At 39.1% G+C, this 8,110-nt stretch overlaps 1 pseudogene; it reads right to left on the bottom strand.

Annotated features, from left to right (window-relative positions):
• Nucleotides 1-2,197: 2,197 nt before the first annotated feature.
• Nucleotides 2,198-7,467, bottom strand: LOC141708662 (protein unc-13 homolog; annotated as a pseudogene).
• Nucleotides 7,468-8,110: the final 643 nt, after the last annotated feature.

Below are 8,110 nucleotides of genomic sequence, written 5' to 3' on the forward strand. Positions count from 1 at the left end.
CTCATCGCCTGGAGAACGTCTGTTTCCTTTATGAAACTGGCTGCCATAGAGTAGGCAGCGGCTAGGCTTTGTGGCTCTTTGTTTATCAGCTCTATAATGTACCTCTCATTGTATTCCAGATCCAGGTTCCTCCGAAATATGCTTAGAGCCTCTCTCTCATCAAGATTCGAGACTTTGTTGATGGCTTCCTGTTGAACCATCTTTGAGCCCCGCCCTTTAAGGGTCGAGGCGAAGAACCTGGACTTGGTTAAGTCGTTGTAGTAATATATTTGGGTGATTTGTTCAAAGTAATTGAGGTGCTCTTCCGGATCCCCCAATCCATCAAAATTGTCAAAGTTGTAATGTTTGAGATTTTTCTGTCGAGGGATGGCTTCTAGGGAGTGACCAAATGGTGTAAGGGTTTCCCCAATCTCCAATCCGAAATCTTTTTCCATTTTTCGTTAGAGCTCATAAATCATATCTTTCAGATCCTTTTGACCCTCCTCTTCGTCATCAGAAATGACCTCGGGGGTAGGGTCCCTCCGGATCCTCTTGTCTTTTGTCTTAGCTAGGAGTCTCTCCTCTTCCAGCTGCATCCTTTTCTGGATCTTTAGCTCAAGCTTTTCCTCTTCTTCTCTTCTTATTTGTTCTCTCATTTCTTCCAATTTTTTCTTCCTGGTTGCTTCTGTCTCCTTCTTACTAGGCTCTTTTTGATTCTTTTTTGTCTTGGCTCCAATTCGGTCGAAGACAGATCTCCTAGATTGTTGAGAGTCTCCGGATTCTTCTTGATCATCCTCTTGCTCATATTCTATCTGAGCCCGGGCTTGTTCATCTCTATAGAGCCTGATTGCTTCAGCCAGTTCATGACTTGTTAAGTTGGCCATATGTTCCTCTGCAACTGGAACATTAGTATACTTATATTGATTGAGCTCTATGACATATCTGGCATCCCGGGGTGTTATTATCCTTTCCAAGACCAGGGTATGCTACGTCAATGGTTGCTCCTGGAGGGTCTCTCGGTCTCCCCCAGGTTCATGAGCCTGAGAGTGGTCCTGATCCTGGACCTAGGTACTGGCGGAGGGCCTACCATCCGTACTCTTTCCTGCTCTTGCCATTAGCACAATTGTACAAACAACTGACCAAGATTTGAGGCTAAAAATATGGATCTAAGGTCGCTTTTTTGAAGATTACAAAAAATTTCCAGAATAACACCAAACAAACTTTCTAGGTTTTGCTAACAATACTACTGAATAAGAACAACAGGCTCTAGAACACAAAGACAATATGCAAACTAAAGTAGATCTGGATTTTAAAACTATCAAAACTATCAAACCCCGAGCTTTAAGAATATCAAGATTATCAAACCCCAAACAATCAAAACTAACAAGCGAGGATGGGCTCACATAAACGTGGCCTAACGTAATGAGCTCACACAAATGTGGCTAAAATGAACAACATTCATATTCAAGAGGGGGTATGGTTGCTTGTGTTTTTACAGGTTTAAGATGTGAACTCTCTTAAGAGTTTGCTAATGAAGGTGAATTCAGGGGCACCGAGACCCAAGGATGGAGCCCCCTCCTTCTAGCGCCAAATGATAACTCCAGTCAGCGGGGCGGCCCCTTCCGACGCCGTTCCTGGACCTTCTGGGTATGAATGAGGTGCAGCTGCTGTTGGGCGCCTGCAAAACAACACCGGAGGGGGTTTTGTCTCGCGGTGCGTCCGGTGTAAGAATAAGAAGCTGGTTGGGGAAGAGGAAGATAGAGAGGACTAAGGTGGCTGTGTGTGTAGGCTGAGCATATGAGAGTGTGTGTAATGAAAGTATTTTCTGACCCCTAAACCCTTCATCTTAGGGGGTATACATAGCCCAAAGGTAGGGTTTAGGGGTTGGTACCTCCAGATCAGGGCCGTTGGTTCTTGGGGGCGGAGGATGCCTGACTTGGATGGATTAAATACACGTGTCCAGGGGAGGACCACCTTCAGGGTGTTCTAACGGCACTCTGACACGCGTTGTGTTTGTCTGATATGTTGGTTCTTGATAGCTGTCATCGTCACGTGCCCACATACCCTTCATTGGCGGGTTATGGAATGTGCATGTGCTTGCTGGGACCCCCCTCAGGGTGATCCTGGTTCTGGGCTGGATCCAGCTAGGCAGGTGATCCAGGTCATGACCTGGACCATGGTAGGCAGGTGATCCAGGTCATGACCTGGACCATGGTAGGCAGGTGATCCAGGTCATGTGTTGGACTCTGGTTAGAAGGTGATCCAGGTCCTGGGTTGGATCCTGCCTGGGAGATGATCCAAGTCCTAGATTGGCCCTGAACCTGGGTCTCTCCACTTGATTGCGCTAAGTGAGGGGGATCTGGGTCCATCATTTGAGCCTGATACCTATTAGATCCAGGTTGAGCCCTGATCAGGTTGCTGATACCCTATCAATGCACACAAGCCCTTTATCGGTATCCAGATTTACACATAATGCACCTATAAAATTTATTAGAACTCTTTAAAAATCAAGCTAAAAAAATCACATAAAATAATTCGATATTATGTACAGGTCGCATTTGTTCTCTGGTTAAAAGGTTAGCAAGTTGGTTATCAAACTATGCTCAAGTCGATCACAGTTTCTTGGGCAAGTTGTACGTCTTTTTAAGAAAATTTGTTGCCACCTTGTCATTTCGATAACATAAAACACGTAAAATTGTACTAGGTTCGTCAGGATTCCAATGACCAGATGTCGGAGGCAATGGGAGCTTGGAACTAGCAGATGAACCATACTCATTCAGTACTGCATATCTATACTGTTCGATGAGGATATGACTATCAATTTGGAGAAGAGGAAGTATACGTTTCACGACGATAGCCAATTTATTTATCAACTCAGTTGGCAATCCATTTCCGTTGGACCAGAACAGATCTGTGAGAAAATTGAAGTCCTCCTCTATCATAATAGAATCTTCCACAGAATAAGCACGAGAAGGGCCTCCAGCAAGCAAAACCAACAAAAAACCTTCAAAAGAAGCTTTCATTACATCAGCGATCAGACGCATTCGGACTCTTTCATGAACTATGGATGACATAATCTCCAAGTATTGCTCTAGATCCTCAAGAAAAGGTTCAATCCTCGAAGAAGAAACTTCTCCACTGTATAGACCATCCCAAAATAGGGGGCTTAAATCATGAAATATGACTTTGTATGCAGTGGCTACACACAGTTGATGCACCCCTTCTAAACATGCAGTTTGTGAAAGATCAAACATTTTCCCCATACCATCTAAGTGAGTATATCCAGCATTTCTTAAATGAGTTATCATCCTATTTTCTAGAACTTCCAATTCTTTCTGTATGTGATGCAAAGTATTAATGCGAACACAAAGTTGTGAAATTTCTGCGTTGTCCTCAATTATAACCCTAACTTGAGGTTTCCTCATGAATTAACTTATCTTTCTTCCTGAAGGCAGCTTGGAGTTTTGATCCAGCTGTACATCTGGTTAAATCAGGAATGGCTGGAAGAAATTTACCTTGAGATCCTATAAATCAAAACACAATGGAATGATAAGTTCTGAACAAAACTTCAGAATAGAATTACTTAAACTTTTGCTTTCTATGTAGTGCTCACCGCAGCCAGATTTTGTAGTTAATATGTAATACTGGAGGCATTTATCAAGACTGGTCATTAATTTGGGCAGTAATACAGGATGCCTCGGTATTGGCAACAAAAAGAATGCCTCCAAAGTTTCGTCAGCTATCCGCAAAACCTCCACTGCTGATGGAGCAAACCGCTCTTTGTTTGCTTGTGGGTTCCAGACCTATACCAAAGGCTAAGGTTAGTCATGCAAATCATTATTTAATAGTCGTAATGATTTCATGTGTTCGAATTACACATCTGTTAAACAATTGGCAGAAAAGTGAGGAATATTGGTTGAAGGAAAGGAGGAATTAATGGCTGAAATATCTATTGACTCTAGTTATGCTTATCATTTAACATTAAGGTCATTCATCGATCCCTTAATAGAAGAGGGTTGTGACCATGCAGCACAGTCACACACTTAAACGTGAATGTAAGTGTCAGTGAAATCGACTTTAACCAAGTCATCAACTAAAACATCTTTCCAGAGCCACTTCTATCATTTGAAATAGTCTAACCAAAAAGTCTAACCAACATAATGATATTAAGCACAATTCATCAACTATCAGTAATCAATTTGGAAACAAGTCCAGCTTCTGAAAACTATTTTGGATATGGAAAATACCTCTTGTTGCAGATTTCTGACAACCCATTCCTTAAGCCTGTCTATTCTTATTCTTATCCAAGATTTTACTAGATTTGTAATCACAACTTCAGACTCATACGGGGTCATCTCCTTAATTATTGATATTCCACCATCTTCACTGTCAACTGAATCTTCAACTGCCATCTGCACAAGATCCTTTTCAAGCTTATCAGCAGCAATCAACACTTGTATAGCATCAGGAGTCAGTTCACTGATCCTAGAAATAAATTGCTTTAGTTCCTTTGCAAAGCAAGCATGCAGGGTTGCTACTGCTACACCAGTGGCAAGAGGGTGCCATCTCTTCAATAAAGGACTATATATTTCCTTCTCATTGAAAGCAAGATCACATGTCTCTTGTGCAAGAATGGAAAGGATAGGAAGAGCATTCTGCGGGTGTCTTGACGACCGTCTGCTTAAATATATTTTCTCCTTTTTCTGATTTAAGGCAAGTCAAACAGAAGATCTGAGTCATAGTCATATTAGAAAATAATGAAAATTTAATTTTGAAGTAGATTTATGAAAAAAAACCACCAGCATAAATGTATATATTTCACTGTATAAAATGTGAGGGAACTGCAATAGACCAGAATGATGTCAAAATGATTTTTTTACAGATGAACTGGGAGAAGTCAGCCTATTAGCAAAACCAAGGAGACCAACAACTAAGGAGTATAAAATACGATACTGAAATATAGAAACAAACCACGGATGCTGATTATTTAAATATACTAATCTGAAGTACGGGTTGCAATGTGATTTAAGCCTTTCCTATAAAGAGTTATCCTCCCCCCTAGATTACATTATTCAGGTTGATGCAGGTAAACTAACATCAAGACAATAAGGCCCCAGGCCTTCTTTTTTTTTGAAGAAAAGGTTCAATCCCTTAGTTACTGGTTCTTATTTTTGACATGTTCTCTTTCATTATTATTTTTGTATCCATAAAAGCAAGATAATCCAGAAAATTGTAGAACTTGCCTGAAAGAATGCACTGCATACTGATGACCTTATGTAATTGTCAATTCTGTCACATGAGATGTCAACTTCTGTGCTTTTGCTCCGATAATCACGAGATTTGTCTCCAACAAGTATATCATTGGTCAAGGCATTGAGAGATAGAACAGTTTGCATTACATCAATGTTACCTCTGTAGAAGGTGTCATGGTAAGCTGTAAGTTTTCTGTCAGTCCAACTCAGAACAGAGCTCAAAGCAAAACTCAACATCTTGGAGTAAGAAGGGTCCTTTGCACCCTTCGCGTCGTTTTCTACTTCTAAAAGCAATTTTTCAGCAGCAAAGAGCAGGTCATTTTCAACTTCATCTGTAGCAACATAACGGTCAAATAACACCAGGGAAAGACAGAGATTATGGTATGCTTGGTTTATTCCGAGGATCCCCCATGTTTTCTTTATGAGCTCTAATAATTCATCAACCTCTTCAATAACTGATGTTGTCTTATCGATATCAAAGCAAGATTCTAAAAGTGTTTGATATAGTCTGAGATTGAAAGGGACCCCATCTGCCCAATGACATATATCAGAGACAGACCCATCAAATGATCTACAGGCAAGTGACATAACATTGTTCCAGAGAGCCTGCATTGTTTCACTATGCCTTCTAGTGTCAATGGATTTCTCCAAGCCCCTATCTATAATCTCTCGAAGTTTTTGAGTAGAAGTACTCGTCTTATCCAGGGGCATGTGAGGATGCTGGAGGATACCAGCTTGAAGAACCTTCAATATCCGTTTTTGACTTGCTTCATATTCTCTTACAGAGGAAAAATCTGAAGCTATAAGTTGCTGTAGTAGCTCTAAAGGTAGAACAAGTGACTCCATCCGCTTTCCTAGCTGATACAAGATCAAGAATAAGATATTGTAAAGCAGGCATTATTTGATATTTAATCAGCTATTGAGCTTATTTCTACATTTCCATATCTTCTAGTTCTACTAGGTGACAATGTACTCCATGTAAATCGTAATAGTTTGTTTGAGTATATACTAAATATTAGAGTTGATTCTTAAATTGTGACAATCCAACTTTTCATCCTAAAACAAGATTAACTGAAAAACTAAAACCTCTGTAAACTACATATTAATTCTGCTGCAAACTGTATGTTTTAGCTTACACTCACACAAACTAGAACTAGGTAAAAATTATTAGTTACCTTCAAAATACAATATGTTAATCAAGATTGCTAGTTTTTTTTCCTTGCAACAATCAATTACTAGTAAATTAAGATATTATACTAGTTTCTAATTTGTAAGCTGAACTTTAGTTTGTATCTGAACCGAAGACACACATTTATATATGAATATCTTTCGGAGCAAGTCCAATGCTAGATGCAAATTTACTATATATATTGCAATAATTTGGCATTAGAAAGTATTTTTTGGTGCTAAAATAGAACTTCAACTACAATACTTGTTCAATTTTGAAACCAAATAATTCCAAATTATACTATTTTTGTCTTTCCCTCGAAAATCGTATTTAAACTTTACCGATATGCATATCATTTATGGTTACATGATGATGATGTGGTATGGATGTATAAATGTATCCTTGATTTAAAATTTAGAGTCAAGTATGCATATATGCATGAGGAAAGAACTCCTTTGAAATTGAAATTTTTAGCATCTGGTTTCATGTTACCGAAATGACAGTGCTAGTATACATTGACATATAAGTGGCAAGAGATTGATTAAGAATACCTGTCCAGCTGTAATTCTAAGCAAGGCACGTCTGAGCCTGGAATGAAATTCCTCAGAAATCCTCATTTGAACCCTCATCACCTCTCCAATCGTCATTACTCGTTTTACGGAGTTTTGGTGAGTCCCCACCAAGTTCTTGGCCGGATTCAAACCCCACACCTTCTTTACCTTACTAGGCAAAGACGACCCGGTTGACGACGAGGAAGAAGAAGAAGAAGAAGAAGAAGAAGAAGAAGAAGAAGAGACATAATTTAAAGAGCTGCCACCTTTGGGGCTCCGAGAAGCTGCAACGAAGATTTCGAAAGCTGTCTCTCGGAGATCGGTATCAGATAAATGCAAACTGAGTTGGCCAAATGGGCTGTCACTCACCATGATGATTTCTAAACTTAACAACCGTGTCCTATGTTTTAGCTCTCTCTACCTGATTCCAGTACTAGACTACAAATAAGCTTCTTTCTAATCAAATGCAGAACAAACTTTAATGTAAATGTAAAGATGATTTGAGAGATATCGGACGGTGGGTGGGGGTGTAAATGTAAATGTAATTGATTTAAGAAAAATTCAACACGGTGTCTGTACCAAATGTCAATCACGTCCACATCGTCAGAGGATGTTGAAGAAGCCTCCTTGCCCAAACGCTTTAATTAATTTAAGCGCTTGCACACTCAATTCGAATACCATTTTTTTACAATTATTCCCCAATTACTAGATTCATTTATTACCCTATAAACAATATTTAAATTATTTAAGGACTGCTGCTTCATATTATTCTTTCCATCCAACTTGTTCTTTTTGTCACTTTGCTTCATTTTCCTGCATATGTTACGTGACTATAATTTTTGTAACAGAGAACCATCAAAATATTAGTTTCTAATTTCTATATGTTAATTGACACCCTCATGATTAATTTTTTTATTTGCCAAATGACAACCTCCTGTTATAAATTTTTCCTCTTTCTCGAATGTCACTATTTGGGTATAATGATACTAAATGTCTTTTTGAAAAAAAAATTACTCCAAATGTCACTTTAAAACGGAGTCTGGCTTTCCGTTTTTCTAATTTGACGAGAACACAATTGCGCGTTCCATTTTTTATTTTGTTCCATTTTTTATTTTTTAACTTTAAACACGCAAGTGCGTACTCTGTTTTTCAATAATTGT

Source organism: Apium graveolens, chromosome 2 (assembly GCF_009905375.1).
Source record: "Apium graveolens cultivar Ventura chromosome 2, ASM990537v1, whole genome shotgun sequence".
NCBI classification, from domain to species: Eukaryota; Viridiplantae; Streptophyta; class Magnoliopsida; order Apiales; family Apiaceae; genus Apium; species Apium graveolens.